General features: G+C 40.5%; 1 protein-coding gene and 1 long non-coding RNA gene across 2 annotated transcripts in view; one reads left to right on the plus strand and one right to left on the minus strand.

Moving 5' to 3' along the window:
• LOC141117774 (NACHT, LRR and PYD domains-containing protein 3-like) overlaps positions 1–3,041 on the minus strand; it is a 445,237-nt gene extending 442,196 nt beyond the window's left edge. Inside the window, exon 1 of the mRNA XM_073610805.1 lies at positions 2,964–3,041. The gene's annotated coding sequence lies outside the window, so the exon portion shown is untranslated. The remainder of the gene's footprint in view (positions 1–2,963) is intronic.
• Positions 489–18,367, plus strand: LOC141117776 (uncharacterized). The gene is made up of 3 exons (XR_012237210.1): positions 489–817; positions 2,971–3,113; positions 16,460–18,367. It is a non-coding gene; the product is annotated as an uncharacterized lncRNA (long non-coding RNA).
• The last annotated feature ends 1,966 nt before the right edge of the window (positions 18,368–20,333 follow it).

Raw genomic sequence — 20,333 nt, forward strand, 5'->3', positions numbered from 1 at the left:
AGTATTGATTAATATATATAACAATGTGTGTATTTCATAGATAGACCAGTTTTTATAGACGTACATTTATAGAGATACATATATATAACCAAGTTATGTAATGGTGACTAACCTTATACTGAGTGTATTTTGCATTAGACCGATTACCAGAATATTTAAAGGTATATACTGAGTGTATTTTACATTAGACCGATTACCAGAATATTTAAAGGTATATACTGAGTGTATTTTACATTAGACCGATTACCAGAATATTTAAAGATATATACTTATCCTTTACCATTATACACATTATGAAAATAGAATGTATTAACTTAAAAGGATGGACTCAAAACACATGTGAGACACCTGGTGGTTGAAGGTGGTATTATTTGAACTAAATTTACGAGAAAGGTAAATGATTAAGTTTATAACCAATAGAAAGAAGCCACGTCCTTTTGGGCAGAGCCATTATAATTTTTATGGTCTTATTATCTGAGATGGTATTTAGAGGCAAGTAAGATGCCAGGAAAGGGAAGAAAGGGGGGAGAAAAAAGAAAAAGATGGAGAGGAAGAAAGCTCAGGGTTAGAGCTCAGAAGGAAGCTCAGGGATCCATCCTGAGGGGGGACACTGGGAGACACACACACTCCCAGACTGACACTCATGCACCATGCATGAATACATTTCTTTACATTCATGAAGATTCCTCAACACCTAATACTTAGAACTCGGAGGTCACAAGAAGTAAATCCTCTTTAAGAGTATCCATTTTGAAACTACGGCAGCCATCTTAACTCCGGTAACCAGCCAATAGGAACAGTAGCCATCCTGGAATGGGTAATTATGTCATGTTGATTTTATCTTGTATGTTCTCTCAAATTTTGATATGTTCTCTCAAATATTGATGTATTGAATATTATACAATTGATAATCATTCTCCGGAATCAATAACTGCCTTGTAGATTTTTCTCTAAAGATTCAAATTTTCATTATATTTTTCTTTTTGCATAGTTGCCACATTTATTGACAAAAGAAACGTCTAATTTATTACACATTTTTAACCACTTACTTACCTGCAGCATAGTAACGGTTGTACGTGTGAAATACAGACGTTCTGTTTAATTGTCAAGTTCACAAGGTTATTGATTCTACCGAGAAGTTATCATGGTGGTATTATGTCAAAGGGACTGTACGCCCATTTTTGCAAGTGTTTTTATTGATTTTCAAGATGTTCATGTAACGCAATCGGTATCTTAATTTCATGTGATTATTTGTGTTTGTTAACCAATAAATGACTATTTCGTATGCTCACATGTCTCTGTGAATAAGTTTCACATGCATAGACCGTGTCATCTAGATTAATTTTGTATTTTAAAAATATCCTCGTTAAAAAGTACTCAATAATAATTATTGTGCGGGAAACCTGTCCTTAAAAAGGCACAACTTATTCTGACTTATTATTCACGACAGTAGGCTGGTGCTTTATTATTTTATATGCAAATTCACCTATTATTTTATATAGATTTTTTTCATATGCTTTGTAATATCTTCCTTTAGTGTTTTAATGTTAACATTTTCCTACTTTCTTGGGAAATAAATAAGACATTGTTTTACTGAGCAGTGTGTTTGTTTTCATAGCTAACCTTATATCATTATGCTTATCAACAGTGACATTATTAGAGTTTTAATAGACTAGCTAACTATAGGAATAGACAAGTCAATACATATATGCAATAAATAGAGGGAATCCATAACCACCCTCGGAATATATTTATCGTAAAAGTTATTTCAGCAGCACTGCCCATTAATTCCAATGGGCAGGGCATTTTAAGAATGCTAAATACAGCGCTCCCAACTCGCCACAAAGATGCTGCTTGCAGGTCTTTTCCCAACGCCCCACAAACGCACCGCCCCGGTGTGAAAAGTCACACTGAAATGAAGGGGAGGTGGTTTTCCGGCACGTTACAGGCGCTATTTCTAGCGTGAAAACTGCCTCAGTGTGAAAGGGGTCTAAGGCTTATATACACTATACAACTTTTGTTGTCAGATTTCCTATAGATTTACCAAAACCATGTAGTGCAAGGGCCGGCCTGATTACACACAAATTGAAACTCCTAAGGTTTGATCTCATATTATATGGTTTTGGTAAATCTGAAGGAAAAAAATCTACAGAAAATTGAATAGTGTGTATCCAGCTTTAATATACACGAGACGCTTCAAAACCTCTTCTGAATGATTCAACTTGACAGATAGTAACCGATGTTTAAAAATGTCAGTTTTGCCTTGTGTACATGCCGTGTTTAGCCTCATTTGCACTTAGAAGCGTTTTTTTTTTTTAAGTTAAAAATGAAAAATGCCTGTTAATGAAATGGGACTAAACACAAGTTACTGCGTTTACAAGCTGTTACAGGCATTTGGTGTTTCAAATGCCTCTGACCATCCGTCCTGAACGCAGTTTTTTTTGCTTTCCCAAAAAAATGCTTCTAAACTCAACTGCCTAAAAATGACTATAAGGCCTCATGCACACTAGACGTTAATATAACGTTATAAAAACGGCAGCCAAAAACAGTTGATAACAGACTATGTGTGCATAGTCACATAGGATAACATGGGACTCAGAGGATAACATGGGACTCAGAGGATAACATGGGACTCAGAGGATAACATGGGACACATAGCATAACATGATGTGGAGTTTATTGACTGTAGAAAAAAAAACATCTGAAGCCAAAAACAGCCACTGTAAAAATGTCCAAAAACATCCGATGTGCATGAGGCCTAAAGGGGAGATTCATTGAGAAATACAAAGTATAAGAAAAGTATCTGATGGAAGTTTATTAATAACAGACATAAACACAGAGTGACTGATCGTCCTCCATACAATCGTTCATCACACATCTACACCCTCCATTCCCCATCCTAACACTCAGTATTATCACTCGGCATCACTCAGTATATTAGATCGGGTTCTATGTAATCTTACCTTTCAGGTCACACCGGTCTGTGAAGAGACGATCTGGAATCTCTGAATACAAAAAACAAAATGAAGAATTTTGAGTGTGCGAGAGAAAAATGTGGATGAGGAAGTTTCACTTTTTCAACAAGATCCTCCCATCTACAGATATTGTACCCTGTGAGTATAAGGCTGCATTCACACCTGGGCATTTTCAGCTCATAAAGTGCTCATAAAATGACCAACAAGCAAAATCCCATTCATTTCAATGGCACCTGTTCACATCTGAGCATTTTGTCACCTGAAGCAAAATGCTTGAAAACGCCTTAGGCCCAGTTCACACCAGATGCAGTTCCATGCACTTTTTTCTGCACTAAGGGCCAGTTCAAACCAGATACAGTTCCATACAGTTCCATGCGCTTTTTTTCTGCACTAAAAATGCATGCGCAGTGTTTTCCATGTATTCCAATGGCTCTAGTTCACACCATGCAGTCAGTTCCAGTTAGTTTACAGTGCAGAAACTTACTGGAACGGACTGCATCTGGTGTGAACTGGCCCAAGCTCGAAGAACATGGGATTACACTCTGCACTCTTTCCCATCTCCAAACACACACAATAAATAATGGACACGACACTCAAATATTAGCATAAATTGGCACCTTTATTGGTTTACAAATAAATTAATCACTTTTCATAACCATATCACAATTCTAACTCGAATCAAATTATCATTCTCAAAATTGCTTAGCCTTGATGACTCAACCAAATTATATTTCATCAACTTTTATAATAACCAGTCCCCACAAAGTCGGGGCTTTGCCCATCAATGGCCAAAGCACCGACCTACCCCAAACCCGTTGCCATTTCAATCATGCCCTGCAGACCCCAGTTAAAAATGTCCAAGCCCACCTTGGAGAGATGCATAAAATCCTCCCAATACAGGCCTGAAAAACCACCCTCCAAATTGATATGTTGAAATGATAACCCCCCGATAAGAGGCATACATTTCTCCACAGTGATTCACCCTCTTCCTAATTTTCTCAAATTTCTTTAACTCTGGATGTGATAACCATAGTAGTCTGGGAATGATATCAGAAAAAACAATAGTTGTGTTTGGAGATGACATACTCAAATGTTGCAGGTCATGCTTGATCCTGTTGATCAAATCTAAAATCTTCATATGACCCACATCATTCCCACCCAGGTGAAGAATCATCACCAAAGGTGATGGCCACAGTAAATACAATTCATATAATCATTCAATATAATAAGATAAATTCAACCAACGCAATCCTCTTACTCCTTTCCATTGAATGGTGCAAGTTTCGGGGTTGATATTTAAATTAGGAGCTACGAAGTGAATGTGACCTGTCTCAACCTTTAATCAGACACTGACATGCCTCCATCCCTGTATATATATGTAAAAAGAGAAGGGGTAATTGGGACTTTAATTGAAACATGTGGGTGTATTTAATCATTTGTATGGAATGTAAATAAATTGAGTATCTCAATCCCAGGGTGTAGTTCATGATAGTGATAATAATACACATGATTCAATAGTATAATAAAGCATTTATGATGTAGAAATACAATCATAAAAAGGTTCAACATAAGTTGATATAATAATAATTAATTTATTGATACAAGGTTATTCACTAAACATGATTTGTGACACATATTACATTTCATAGCAGAAAACAAATAAATAGAGATAAAAAATATGAAAATATATAATATATATGTAATTCACATAATGAGTACAAATAGAAACCATGATTGGTTAGAGTTATTGGAGCAAGCATAGCTTGGCATCCCTGGATGAACACTCTACGTGTTTCATGGCCTTGTGCTAATCGTCAGGAGTTGGATGCAGGTATTATGCTATAAAGTAGGAAAAACATTGATGGATTTATTATTTAGTTATGCATTTTATCCTAAAGGTGAAAAAAAAGGGTAATTCCTTTACTACTTACAAAGTAGCCCAGGAATGAAGTTCAGCTCCAGAAGGTGGTCTGGTGTAAGTAGTCTCACCCGGGGCTGAGGTGGGGAATAGCCAGACAGAAACCAGGGTAGAAAACCAAACCCCAGGACCAGGTCGACGATCACTATATGAAAGTGTATGATACATGTTGTGCGCATATCAAGCGCCTACCAAGTGCTCTATGGCAAAGAAAGAAAAAAAAAAGAATAAATGAATGAAAAACTTAATGAAAAAGGGGGGTGAGAAACAAAATGAAAAAGTGTATGAAAAGGTAATGTGTGTGTAGTGATAATGAAGGTGCTGGCAATGGGGAAAAGTGAATGGCAAGACTGTGTGAATGTGTGAGGGGAAAGATGTGAATAAATGTAATTATATATACATACCTAGCAATAGGTGTAGTTAATACACGTATAGGGTGATTGATACAAGTAAAATAATCATTATCAAATTAAAGTAACTGAGTTACAGTGTATGAATGTAAATGTGTGTGTATAAATGTGTGGTATGTGTGAATGTAAATGTTAGTGTCAGTGTGTGGGATCATGTTTGAAGAAATGTATATATGTATGTTTGTGTGTGTGTGGGTGGGTGAGTGTGAGTTTGAATGATTTGGGGTGAAAGAGATGGATGAAAAGGAAATGTGAAATGGTTCTGAGTTACCTGGATTGAGAAGGAGTGAGATATTGGGAGTCTGCTTAGCATAAATAATGGTAAAGTGAGACGTCGGTCAGCTCCAGGTCTCCGACCCCCTGGCTCTTGCTGCATAGCCCTGCCAGCGTCATATATACCTTGTGATGGCAGGGGGAGGGACGGCAAGGCTCCACAGGTGGTTTGGTGAAAAAATAAAAAGGTACTTCCTTTACTACTTACAAAGTAGCCCAGGAATGAAATTTAGCTCCAGAAGTGAGGTTAAAAGGTGGTCTGGTGTAAGTAGTCTTACCCAGGGCTGAGGCGGGGAATAGCCAGACAGAAACCAGGGTAGAAAACCAAACCCCAGGACCATGTTGATGATCACTATATGAAAGTGTATGATACATGTTGTGCACGTATCAAGCGCCTACCAAGTGCTGTATGGCAAAGAAAGAAAAAAAAACAAAATTTAAATTAGCCGTATAACAATGATGAGATGCCTGTTTATGCGCCCAGAAAATGTAAGAATGACGATTATCCAAACATTTTTTCTGACCTAAAATTCAAAGCAAAAGGTTAGGCGGTCATAAATACTATAACGCTAATGCCCCGTACACACAGTCAGACTTTTCGACCGGACTGGTCCGACGGACTTTCCAAAGGACTTTTGACAAACAGACTTGCCTACACACGATCACACCAAAGTCCGATGGATTTGTACGTGATGACGTACATCGGACTAAAATAAGTAAGTTGATAGCCAGTAGCCAATAACTGCCCTAGCGTCAGTTTTTGTCAGTCGAAATAGCATACAGACGAGTGGATTTCTGAGTCTGGTGGAGTTACAACGTAAAGATTTGAAGCATGTTCCAAATCTAAAGTCCGTCAGACTTTCGACAGAAAAAGTCAGCTGAAGGTCCGATGAACCCCACACACGATCGGATTGTCCGCCGGACTCGGTCCGTCAGGCCAGTCTAATAAAAAAAGTCTGCTCGTGTGAGGATTACTCTTCTCTTGTGATCAGTCGAACTCCAGATGTATTGAAAAGCAGACAATTTATTTCAGATGTGTCACACAAAAGGATGATGCTTACAAGCCAAAATATGCAGTAAGGATCACACAAAGAGATGTACATCCCCCTCCTAATACGTACAATAATATAGCTATAACGCTTCTATTGGCTGAGGACACACAGATAGCGTGCCTGGTACAAAATGGTACTTTATTTGGCTAATTAGTGTTTCCTGTACAGTCTTGTTCTACCATATATGGTTAGCCTCATCATCCTACAACTTACTATGGAGTTAGTTAAAGCAAACAATATAGCAAGTTAATACAACATCGTGCTCAGAAGTCATCTTAAAAATCAGTATCAGAGTTATTGTTTTTCTAATAGTTATTCTAATAGTCACACAATAAACATTTAAAACTTTTCTAACATTCCCTCCTCTTGTGTGACTATTTTATCTCAACACATTTCGATGATAGTCCCTGTGTTATACACTTTTGGTCTGTATGTCATTAAGTTCAGTTGAGCTTCAATGTCCACATAGGTCTCCTCAGAGGTAGGAAGGGCTTGATACATCGTTCTTGAGACTGCAGTTTTAATCAGTTTTTGTGAAAGTCCTCGAATACTGGGAATGCAGCAGTATCCACAAGTGACCAAAACGGCCAAAGCCACAGCAATTGAGATCAAACATGAAGTGATAAGTTCAGTCCACTTACCGAACCATCCTTCAACCAATTTGTAAATGGATCATTAATACCTGAGTTTTCCGCTAATTCATTAGATAGAGCAGTCAGTTCTTCCAAGGCTCTGGTCGCAGTCCCTCCAGGAACTGTATTGTTAGAGATAAAGGTGAAAACATGCTACCAAACATTTTGCATACCCCTCCTCTTTCAACTAGGACCATACCTAAGGCCATTCGGTTCTGCCATGCCATTAGAGATGTGGTGGCCAACTGTTCTGCTAGGCCCTTCACATATAGTTCCTGTGGCATTCCCTGTGACGTCACAGGGAAGTCCCGTCAAGTCACCGTGCGTCAGAGGGGGGCGGGGTCACCAGGTGGCCCCACCCCCCGTTATTTAAGAACTGTCAGATGAGGAGACGTTGTCACACAGCGGGAGCCTCCCTCCATGCCAGCATGGATGCGGAGCAGCCCGGAGAAGAAAATGAAGAAGAGAAGAGCGGGAGCCTCCCCCCATGCCCGAGGAGAAGAAGATAGAAGACACCGCGGAGGAGATGCTGGACGAGAACACCGGAGGAAGAACCATAAGAACCAGAAGAAGAAGAAGAAGATGAAGGAAGATAGAAGATAGAAGAAAGAAGAAGCATTTAAATAAAGGAATTGTCAAAAACGGTCTCTTGTCATTTTTAACATTTTTGACAGTTTTTTAGTGAAATGGTAGGGGTAAGTACCCCCTTAACATTTCACACGGGGGGGCGGGATCTGGGGGTCCCCTTGTTAAAGGGGGCTTCCAGATTACGATAAGCCCCCCGCCCGCAGACCCCCACAACCACCGGCCAGTGTTGTGGGGATGAGGCCCTTGTCCTCATCAACATGGGGACAAGGTGTTTTGGGGGGCTACCACAAAGCACCCTCCCAATGTTGAGGGCATGTGGCCTGGTATGGTTCAGGAGGGGGGGCGCACTCTTGTCCCCCCCTCTTTTTTTGTGGCCTGCCAGGTTGCGTGCTCGGATAAGGGTCTGGTATGGATCTTTGGGGGGACCCCATGCTGTTTTTTGTTTTTTTTGGCGTGGGGTTCCCCTTAAAATCCATACCAGACCGGAAGGGTCTGGTATGGAATTTAGGGGGACCCCCACGTCATTTTTTTTTTAAATTTTGTCCGGGGTTCCCCTTAATATCCATACCAGACCTGAAGGGCCTGGTATGGAATTTAGGGGGACCCCCACGTCATTTTTTTTTTTGGTTCGGGGTTCCCCTGTGGGGAATTCCCATGCCGTTTTTATCAATGAACTTCTATGTGTATTGTCGGACGGCAATGCAATAGCCGCGAGTAGTTTTAAGTGGGTTTTTTCCTTCGAAATGTCATTTTGCTGTCAGACTGTTCTAAACACGGGAAACATGTGCCCCTTTACAGGCATACTATAGACACCCCCAGCTATGAAATTTAAAGGGATATTACACTTTTATTGTTTGACTTTAAGCATTATTAAAATCACTGCTCCTGAAAAAACGTCAGTTTTTAAAACTTTTTTTTGCATTGATCCATGTCCCCTGGGGCAGGACCCAGGTCGCCAAACACTTTTTATGACAATAACTTGCATATAAGCCTTTAAAATTAGCACTTTTGATTATTCATGTTCGTGTCCCATAGACTTTAACGGTGTTCGAACAAACTTTTTTCCTGTTCGCATGTTCTGGTGCGAACCAAACAGGGGGGTGTTCGGCTCATCCCTATCACCCACCAGAGAAGAGACTCAAACCCAGTTGTCACCTGATTCCTGGCCCTAAACTTATCCAGCACCCCACGCTCATCTATGTAGATCCGAGAGTCAAATGACCCTATGGGAGAGGTGTCCCTCCGATACCGTTGGTGACTCTTAGTCCACAGGTGTTCTGACAGGATCCTCAGGGGCATAGCCAGCTGGACCATAGCGCAATTCCTTCAGGCATTGGCCAGTATCCTAGCTCACAGTTTCTTATCCCCACACATCCACCAGACATCAGCCCTCTGAATGTCATGTTTAACCCAGTCACCATTGCCCATGTTAATCCTCTCCACACAGTAGTCATCGGGTAGTGACCCAAGATCCCCCCCGCTACGGTTCCCTGGGAGTGCAAAACAAGTAAAGTTGCCCGGATCAGCAGTAACCGCTGGAAGTATCTGAGGTCTCTGTACTAGGGGAAACAACAAGTCAACATGTGACAGGTATAATTTGTTTCAGGTTTATAGCTCTTATTATACAATCGCAACATACATTTTAAACCTTCTGGATCTGTATTGTGATCTAGAGGAAAAGGAATAGTTGCTAAATATAGTCTGGCTCTAGCACAAACTAAACAATTAGTTTGAGACAAGTCCCACCTTGTGTGAGACCTCTCTTTGTCGCCGGATTTTCTGAACCTCTTGCAGCCAACTGACCCTATTCTGCCTGTGAAACCTTTTTGCAATGGGACTGGTGAATCCAGGTAGACCTCTCTGCAATCCTTATCGCAGTAGGGGTAGTTAGGAGGACTTTGAAAGGACCATCCCACCTTGGGGAGTACCACTGCTTTTTCTTATTACTTTTTGTTAAGACCCAATCTCCCACATGCACCTTTTCATCTTCTTGAATTGGACCTTCTAGGACAGAACAAAAATCATTAGTACATCTTTGTCTTAACAGCCTAGCTATGTATTCTGCTAGTGTGAGCCCAGACTCCTCAGTAGGTGTTTCATTTGGTTGTGACTGTGAGGGTATCTTATATTGCCTTCTATGTATCATTTCAAATGGGCTTAAACCTTCTTTTGTGGGTGTGATATGCATACTGGTCACAGCTACTAGTAGACAGTACATCCAATTTTTACCTGTTTCTTCCATAGCTTTCCTCAGTTTGCTTTTTAGAATGCCATTATGTCTTTCCACCAATCCAGCTGATTGGGAATGATAGGCACAATGGTATTTCACTTGAATTCCCATCATTTCTGTCAAATGTTTGTAGCACTAACTCTCGGTGGAGCTGCTGGTTTAAGCGGGTCTGTTACCTTCACCTTGCTTCCCTCTGTTTCACCGGCACCGGGTCTAGGGTTCCGTTGAGTTTACTTCTGGACGACACACGCACCAAAACTGGAGTACGTATTCAATGCTTTATTAAACAGACAAACTTTAGGAAGTAGCAGGAAAGAGGCGGAAAAGGAAACTTTCAGGAGAAACTCAAATATTTTCTTGTAGAATCTTAGTGACAAATGTCCTGGTGGAAATTCAGTTAATTATGTGGAATGCGCTCCCCTTGTGGGACACACTCCTTGCTCGTCTGGATAGGCCTCTCTCACCGGTCTAGCAACCAGTACGCAGCACGAATCAAAAGTCTCTGCCTCAGACTTGTTTGGGGGTAAACCCGTACGATCCTCTGCCACAGGATGCATCAGATTTTTCTGCAGGGAAAGTCAGTCACAGTGCCTGAACCTTTAAGCCGAACCGGCAACACTATGTTGTATAGTTACTTCTTTTGGATACGTCCTCCAGTTGAGTCACCAGGCCCCTCTATAGACCAGCACGCTGCGTGATCTCTCCAAGACAGGTCCTCTCCTGGGATCTCCTCGCCTGTCCAGCTTCGTCACACAGGACCGACAGCTCAGGACCATTCCTCGGCCGCGGGGGTAGGCCCCAGACAAGCCTCTGGGCCCACCCCTGTGCCGCTGTATCGTGGGCCTCCTGATCGGAGGACCACGAGGTAGCTCCTTAACGCATACCTGTCAGCCAGGAGGGCCAGCAGGTGGCTGTAAAACGAACCCTAGAACATGGTGTCTGTCCCATAAATACCCTCTTCCCAGAATGCAACTCGGAGGACCACCTCCACCGAGCTTGTCTCTGAGACAGAGGAGCATCCATACACTTTGACACGTTGCCTTTCCAACACTGACCAGTGGCAACAGCGACACCCACCGGTCAGCACAGAAACACACACAACGTCAGCCAAGCTGGAACAGAGGCAAACTTTTACCTTCCTAATGCACAATTTACTAAATTTACCTTACATGCGGTAGATTGTAAATCTACCAGCGCTACATATTGTATAGTTTTATTTACAAAATGGGGTCCATTATCACTGTCTGTGCATCTGCACTTCCTGTCGGGAATATCTCCACCCATTTGGTCAGGGTGTCTATGATTACCAAACAATATTTCTTCCTTTTACATTTGTCTAATTCAATAAAATCCATGCAAATGTGTTGGAATGGATATTGCAGTGTGGGGAACTTCCCTTTCCTTGGTCTTATGCCTCCCTGAGCATTGTATCTTGCACATATAATCCATTGAGAGCAAAAAATGTTTTAGTAGTTAGTGAAGCCAAAGGCTGTACATACCTTATTAAACATCTCAGTCATCCCCCTGTTTGACACATGTGTTACTCCATGTGTCAATACTGCTGCATACCTAAAGGATTTTGGCAATACCGGTTTTCAATCAGGTGACATGTAGATGTTATCTATACTTGTGCAACCTTTTGTTCTGCAATTTTGTTTCTCCCCAGGGGGTGCATTCTGCTGCATATCAGTAAGGACTGTATGATCTATCTCTATGGATTTCCTTTTGATAGTATGCATGCTCTTGTCAGTGCTACAAGTTCTGCTACTTGTGCTGAATAATATTTTGGTAATGGCCTGGCTTCCAAAATTTCCTCCTGTGTCACTACTGCATATCCAGTTGCATGTGTGCCATCTGGATTTTTCTTACTGGAGCCATCAAAAAAAGTGTCATGTCAGAGTTAGATAATGGTACATGTTTCAAATTACTCCATGGCAGTACCTTTTCAGCGATGGCACCAGTTTATGACCATCAGTAGGAAGTGGTATTAGTGTGGATGGGTTTAATGTAGTACATCTCTGTATTGTTAAGTGAGGTTGTGTCAAGAGTATTGTCATACAGGAAAGGTGTCGTTCTGGGCTCAAATGTGATATCTTTTGTTGTAATAGGATAACAGATACTGCATGTGGTACTTTAAGTATGAACGTTTGATATAGCACTATAGATGCTGAGGCCTTAACAGCTTCCGCTGCAGCTACCACTGCCTGTACACAGGGTGGAAGTACTCTAGTTACACTGTCTAATTTTGTAGAATAGTAAGCAATCGGCCTCTGGCGCCCGCCATGTGACTGTGTAAGTACTGATGTCATGTGACCTTCCCTTGAGTTTACTTTTTGTTTGAAAGGTTTGTCATAGTTTGGTAAGGCTAGCACTAATGAACTAGAAAGGACTTGTTTTAGGTCAGTAAAGGCTGTCTCTGTTTCCTCACTCCATTTTATAGCATCCTGGGGGGCCATAGGGCTCCCATGTATTGCCTGAACCAACGGGGCCGTCAGCATGGAATACCCGGGAATCCAGGCTCTACAAAATGTGTCATACCCAGGAAGGACATCATTTGTTTCTTTGTCTCTAAGGACTGTGCAGTCTACATTATTTCATACCTTAATTTAATGTTCTAAACTCTAAAATACCTCTAAAGGTTCAATTTTGTACCCATTCATGTAATCACTAGACACCCACCCCATAAAAAGGAACTCGCCTCATTCTTCAGTTGTGTAGAAGGAGGGGGGTGTCATATCTTTACTTGAATTGGGGCTGGGGAAAATGGATATAAGTCCATAAGTCCACCAAGTATGCAGACATAAAATGTTTCCTAGCAACATTTACATTATTTGACATATATATTCAATATATATATATAAATATTTTTCTCAGACCCCGATATTTTAGCAGAATTAAATAAAACATGAATCCCTTTTGTATTGTTCCCCTTATTCTCTGGTCCCAAGTGAAATCCACAGGGTCCCAAAACATTTATTTTTTATTTAACCCAAACACATATTCTGATTCAGAACTTAGCCTTTTAACTTTATAAATGTACCCAAATATAAACAGCATTGCATCATTAACACTTTACAGTTGAAAATCTGTGAATTCTAAAAGTAACATGTCCACAAAATATTTACTTTAAGACTATTATTCAGACTTTCTTTCCCACCGAAAGTCCTAATATTTTCACAGATGCACAAATTAACCTCTGTGTGCTCAAAGGGTTAATTCTGCCCTACTAGTCATCCATCATCAGCTCCCTCTCTCTTCTGCTATGTCTGTCAGTCAATCTGCATTTTCTTGTTTCTGAGAAACAGCTTCTTGACCATCATTTTTGTGCTGTAAAAGCATCAAGTCTGTTGTATTCCCTTCTCTCCTCTCTCTGGGCTTCAAAACTACGGCACGCTTCTCTTAGCAAAGCCCATTCAAATCCCTGTTTCCTTATGGCAGTAAAATTAGCACTCAGTCACATCCTGTCTCTGGACTGGACACATTTAAAGTAATCAAAACATTCTCAGCCTTTCCTTTTCTCACATTCATCAAGCCACTTGATAATTCTACAACATTCTGTTCACTTTATAGTGCAATTCACTTTCATGTTTCCTATCTACTTTTTTAAAACCATTAATAATTTCTGCCATGTACTTCCTTTAATATTATGGCATGCTAAAATAATAAAGCGACCATTATCAGTGTACCTTTTTTTTTTACGCTCAGTTTCAATATTTACAATATAACCATTCTGTATTCTCATAGCTGGTCAAGAGTTTTTTTTTTTTTTTACAGACACAATCTCTCACACAGGAATTTGAAATGGAGGAGCAATTCACTCCTTCCTTACAGGTGATTTACACGAGGGGAGGGCGTGAGGAAAAACTGCAGGCTTTAATCTCCCTGTGATGATTTCTCACACTTATTTTTTTATTTTTTCCACTCAGCCATACTTAGCTATTTTTCTGCTTCTCAAATATTTGTTAAACATTTAGATAATACTTGCGTCTTGTCTAATTCTCTTTTGCTAGACCCATCAGTGATATGACTATTGGATCACCTTTACCTGAACTTGCAGCTCCAACAGTTTGGTTCCTATGAGTCTGACCGATGGTTGTCCCCGAGCAGGAAGCCCAGATGTAGCACAGTCTCCCAGACAATGTTGTCCAGTAGTACCTGAGATGATGCAGTAATCCAAGACGCTGGCTCCGGTCCAATCCCCATGGGCCATATAATGCAATGTCACCTAGTATTTTACATATTTATCTGCTTAATACATCAGCTAGCAAGGTGTTGGCTGCCTTACAGAGCGAAGCCATAAGACAATTCAACCAAGTATCTCTTTAAGCTTTTGCAAAGTTTCCTGCTTCTCTGCCAGCTCCCAATCTGTCACTGATAGGCAAGCAGGCTACAACACGAGTTTTACAGGCACACAAAACATGAGGTGTGAAGAATGATTTTTTGCTGGTTATTTAAACTCTTATTATCAACCCATACCTTTTTTGATCTTTGGGTCCTAACAATTTAAGTTTATCCACCAAATCCTGACACTTTTACAGTTAGTTTACTGTTGCATCCAAACTTCCCCTCCCACTTGGCACATAAGGAACACAGCAGCCTCATAAGCAGGCACAAAACATTATTTTACAGAGACTATTACCCATTGTCAGCGCCAGTCGGGTCTCTCATTTACCTATAAAACACTGGGATAGTGACCCTCGGCCCATGGTAGCAATAGGAATACAAGAAGAGTAAAAATATCATCAATCCCCACACTATAGGGAGAATCAAAAAATAATTAACTTGTCTCTGCAGTACTGTTGTTTTTTCAATAAGGTTACAGCAGCAACAGAAAGGTTAAACATGAGAAAGGAGAAACTAAACACACAGAAGAAAGTTAACAGAAAACAAAAACTCCTGCGCACAGGTGGATCACCATATAGAGATGCGTCAACACAGGCCTTGCTGCCCTCAAGGACGGGAAACCCTAGTGCAAACCGAGACAAAAGAAAAACAGGGGCGCACCAGCCTAGTGTATTAACTTTTATAAAAGGATTTATTTAAAAATGATTAAAAGAAACAACTCACAAGCAATGGATGGAAGAGGCACAACACGAAGTGTACTGACAGCCAGCATGCGACTATAGAGAATTGCATACATATCACAACAGCTTATGCGTTTCGAAGGGCAAATCCCTTCTTCATCAGAGCTATACCTATAGTCGCATGCTGGCTGTCGGTACACTTCGTGTTGTGCCTCTTCCATCCATTGCTTGTGAGTTGTTTCTTTTGATCATTTTTCAATAAAATCCTTTTATAAAAGTTAATACACTAGGCTGGTGCGCCCCTGTTTTTCTTTTGTCACAGAAGAAAGTTAGCCTTGCGATCTTTTTAGATCACTTAACTAAATAGCACTTAAATCATCCGTCAATCAACCTCCGACGACATCAGGCAATCAACCTCTGACATTTGGTATACCTCAAATATTTTTTTTATCTGTCGGGACAGCGGCTGACATAATTTTTTACCTTAGACAATGTCCCCAAATGTCTCTGTCTTCGAACATCGGATTATCAAGATATTATACGATCAATCCCAGTGTTGGCAATTACAACACATTAAACCAGAATCAAACAGAAAGAGAAGAAGAGACTCTTAGAAAGAATTAAGAATAATTTAAATTATCTTACCTCTTAAACACTAGGAGGACTGGATCACAAAGTTCGAAACCAGACAGTGGATCTGGGTCTCAGGCCCCCGCCCCTATTTCACCACTAATGTTGAGTGGGGGGACTTTTAAATCTCAGTGAGCTTTGAGGTCCAATACTCACCAAAGTTTTTGTCGGGACCATCTAACCCGAAATATACTTGTTGGTTCTGGCTCGAAGGACCAAAAAATGTTAGGATTACTCTTCTCTTGTGATCTGTCGAACTCCATATGTATTGAAAAGCAGACAATTTATTTCAGATGTGTCACACAAAAGGATGATGCTTACAAGCCAAAAGATGCAGTAAGAATCACACAAAGAGATGTACATCCCCCTCCTAATACCTACAATAATATAGCTATAATGCTTCTATTGGTTGAGGAAAGACAGATAGCGTGCCTGGTACAAAATGGTACTTTATTTGGCTAATTAGTGTTTCCTGTACAGTCTTATTCTACCATATATGGTTAAGCCTAATCATCCTACAACTTACTATGGAGTTAGTTAAAGCAAACGATATAGCAAGTTAATACAACATCGTGCTCAGAAGTCATCTTAAAAATCAGTCTCAGGGTTATTGTTTTTCTAATAGTTTTTCTAGTCACACAATAAACATTTAAAACTTTTCTAACAGCTCGTGTGTACGCTGCATTATGCAAGCAATTAACTGCAAAAACTACCCCTTTATTTTCAGCTTGAATGGCGATGCGTATATTACTGAAAAACTCCCCCCAGATTTCTATTGCCACAATGACTGGAAAGACTTCCAGAAGCACAATGTTCTACCCACCGCATCTGTAAACAATTCAAAATCAGCTGCATTTATGAATTCCTCCTGAAAGAAAGACCTCTCATTTTATGTATCCAAAAATCGTGACCAAATCAGCAAATCCGCTTTAAGGTCATTATTCAACCGTACATGAGAAAAAAGGACTTTAAACCCAATGTTGTTAAATAAAGCCTCCTAGAAAAAATTCTTCCGACTGGCATAATGCGACACGCAAAAGCCAGGACCCCAAACAACAACTGAAGCTCTTTTAGTAGGACTTTCCGTTTCCTAATCAAAAAATATATCAGATTTTTTGCCTTCTCTATCTTTTCTGTGGGCAAACTAAATACTGACAACTATGTGAATTCCTAAAAATTGCAATGAAGTGGAAGTTTTTGAGTTCCTGCGCCATGGGAACTCAAAAATGGCTCATAAGGAGTGAAAAAAAGTTTCAAGGAGTAAAAACAACTGATGAATCTGCTGGCCCTATTATCAGGAAATCTAAATAGTGGACGATGGGAGCGTGGCCTAGCGCATGGAGCTGTAGGACATCACGGTAGCTCCCGGTCTTGATGGTCTCCATGGGGCTCTAGCTCCTCCATTGCAGTACACCTACAACATCCCCAAATCATACCGATGGGCAAGGGAAAGCCCAAGGAGTAGCCCAAGCCCACCTGCGATCGGACACAGGGTGACTTAGGACGATTCCTGACTCATGCTTCTGCAGCCTACTTGTCAAAGGGAAAATCCAAGATGACATCAGCACTTCCATCCCTGGCCCACTCCTAGCCAGCAGATGCCATACAGGTATGCTTCAGGGGCCACTCAGCCTTCCTTGCTGACCTTGAGCCCTCCCTGCACAGCCCCCATAGCCACTCACAGGCCTCCCTGTACTGATGGATGGAACATGGAAGATGTGATCCCTACACACATACATACGATCCCTGCCTTCAAAATCTGATTTTGATCATTGTCTCCCACATAGAGAAAACATACAGGCAGGAGATTACTGAGCTCAAGAAAGACCTAGGGGTCCGTATGGAGGACATAGAGGGCACCACCGATGGTATATGCAATACCTTGCAATCCCATGAAGAGACCCTGAACTCCCTCACTGTCCTACTGCAGCAGCACATGTACCACCAAGATGATAATCGAGAACCATAACAGAATGAACAATAACAGAATCCGTGGTATCCCTGAAACAATAGAACACAAGGACCTTGCTGAGGCAGTCACTGTCATCTTTAACCAGTTACTCCAGCAGCCTAAAGATACACACATTGAGCTAGACAGAGTGCACAGGACCTCGGGCCCGAGGAACCCTGACTCCTCCTTCATCTGCGACACATTATGCAGGGTCCATTTTTATAAAGTCAAGGAGGACATCATGCGATCCACCAGCATGCAAGACTCCATCAGGCTGAATGACACCCAGTAATGCTGCTTCCAGACCTCTCCTGCCAAACTCTGGCCATGAGACACTCTCTCAAACCACTCACATCTCTCCTCCAGGAGAGACATATTAACCACTTCAATACAGGGCACTTAGACACCTTCCTGCCCAGACCAATTTTCAGCTTTCAGTGCTGTCACAGTTTGAATGACAATTACGCGGTCATGCTACACTGTACCCAAACTAAATTTTTATCATTTTGTTTCCACAAATAGAGCTTTCTTTTGGTGGTATTTAATCACCTCTGCGGTTTTTATTTTTTGCTAAACAAATAAAAAAAGACCGAAAATTTTGAAAAAAATAAAAGTTTTGCTTTTGTTTCTGTTAAAAAAAATTTGTAAATAAGTAAGTTCTCTTTCACTGATGGGCACTGATAAGGCGGCACTGATGGGCACTGGTAGGCGGCACTGATGGGTGGCACTGATATGCAGCACTGATGGGCATTGATAGGCAGCACTGATTGGCACTTATGGGTGGCACTGGGTGGCACTGGTTGGCACTGATAGGCGACACTGATGGGCACTGAAAGGCAGCACTGCTGGGCACTGATAGGCGGCACTGCTGGGCACTGATGGGCACCGATACGTGGCATTGATGGGCACTGATACGCCCATCTTGGAATATTGTATGGAATAAGCAATTCAGCAATTCATAACATGGCATCCGACAGTGTCCAACATACATACCAAAATCCAATCTTTTAAAGAGAAATTGCTGCGCATGAAATGTGCAAAAAGCAAACTTTTGTAACAATAAAAAATGCTAAAAAAGGCGATGGCCACCAATTAGCCAGAACTCCCCTGGGTTCAGGAATAGCTCAACAAAGGCCCCCAAATGAAAGGACGGCCCTGCCACGTCCTCACTGTAGCTCTGAAAAAAAGGGGGGAGGGGAAAAAAGGAAGGAGGGGATTTGTATAAGTTAATTGTATTAAACTACTGTGAGCATACCAAATTGCTATAAGTTATTATCTACATGATATTAAACAGAGTAAACAAGTCTGTGTTATAGCCATAATGCTGATAGTCTTTTCATTATTATGCAAGTACTTTTTAAACAACAAAATTGGTATCCTTATTTATGTTATCATTAATAACCCCACAGATTCAAACTCAAAAAACAAAGGACACATATCAGGAGGAGAAGAGAACATAACTCTCCCTCTAGTAATTGTGTTTCATAGGTCTGGCTCCATATGTATATTTATAAGGAGGGACCAACAGTATAGCTACAAGCTTTACTGCTGACTTGGTTAAATTGATGATAGGCAACTCCTATCCTAATATTGATTAGTGGTTCCAAATTAATAATAACTACTGCAGTAGGGAACAGACACAAAAGATACGCTCAGCATCTTTCTAAATTACTGTTCTGCTTTATTATGACGCAATTGAAGGTTTTTTATACACATGATTACGTAGGTATCTCTTTAATATTACAATTGTACATTTATGGTAACAAGGGGCGTTACATAGGCAGGCTAATTCTAATCAGGACTCGAAAGAATGTAAACATTTACTGAAAACATTATTAGTGCTGTGTGCACAGTGATGGCAGAGTGCAATACATACAAAATAGAATATAATTATATACAGAACTTACACATTTCCATTACAGTCTCCCCTCTTTTGATCAATATTTTGATCACTAACCATACCTGCTATCACCTTTAACCTGGAACCACCACACACTTAGGTGGAGGTAGTCCAAAGAGGCAAAAAAAAAAACTCCATTGTGGAGAAAATAATAGCTGAGCAACTTTTTCATTACAAAATGACCTTTCATTGCGAAAAACAAATGATTGATAAGACATATTTACAGAGTACTAGCTGTACACTCCTGTGGCCAGAATGGCCTTCTAGCTGAATTATTAGCATGCTGACTTATCAGCATATGTAAACACAGACAATTCTACATAAAATGGAAGACGTACAAAAGACAAATATGACTTCAACATGGCTGAACTACTTCTCAAATATATATATATATATCCCTTACAGTTAAAGTAATTGAATCAAAAAGTACCCTAGACTGTGATCACAAGAGAGAAACAAATCAAACACAGAGATTTCTTTAATTTGGTTATTTTTGCAGTGTCTGGTGTGGATCCAGGTGACTTTTCCTTCAAGTTTTGCAAAAACTGTACATGAAATAGATGCTGTATTGAGTCTCCAAACATTTCCTTATATATAAATGTCTCTTAACAATCCACAAGTCACCTGGCTTTAGTTTTAGATCCTTCCAAACTTTTAGGATCTGGAATTGTGGAGAAAACACATAAATGAGTTTGTCAAAAACCTTAAAAGATCAGCAACATTCTCTGTGAGATCCAAATGGAGGACTTC

The sequence above is a fragment of the Aquarana catesbeiana genome, linkage group LG13 (assembly GCF_042186555.1).
Source record: "Aquarana catesbeiana isolate 2022-GZ linkage group LG13, ASM4218655v1, whole genome shotgun sequence".
NCBI classification, from domain to species: domain Eukaryota; kingdom Metazoa; phylum Chordata; class Amphibia; order Anura; family Ranidae; genus Aquarana; species Aquarana catesbeiana.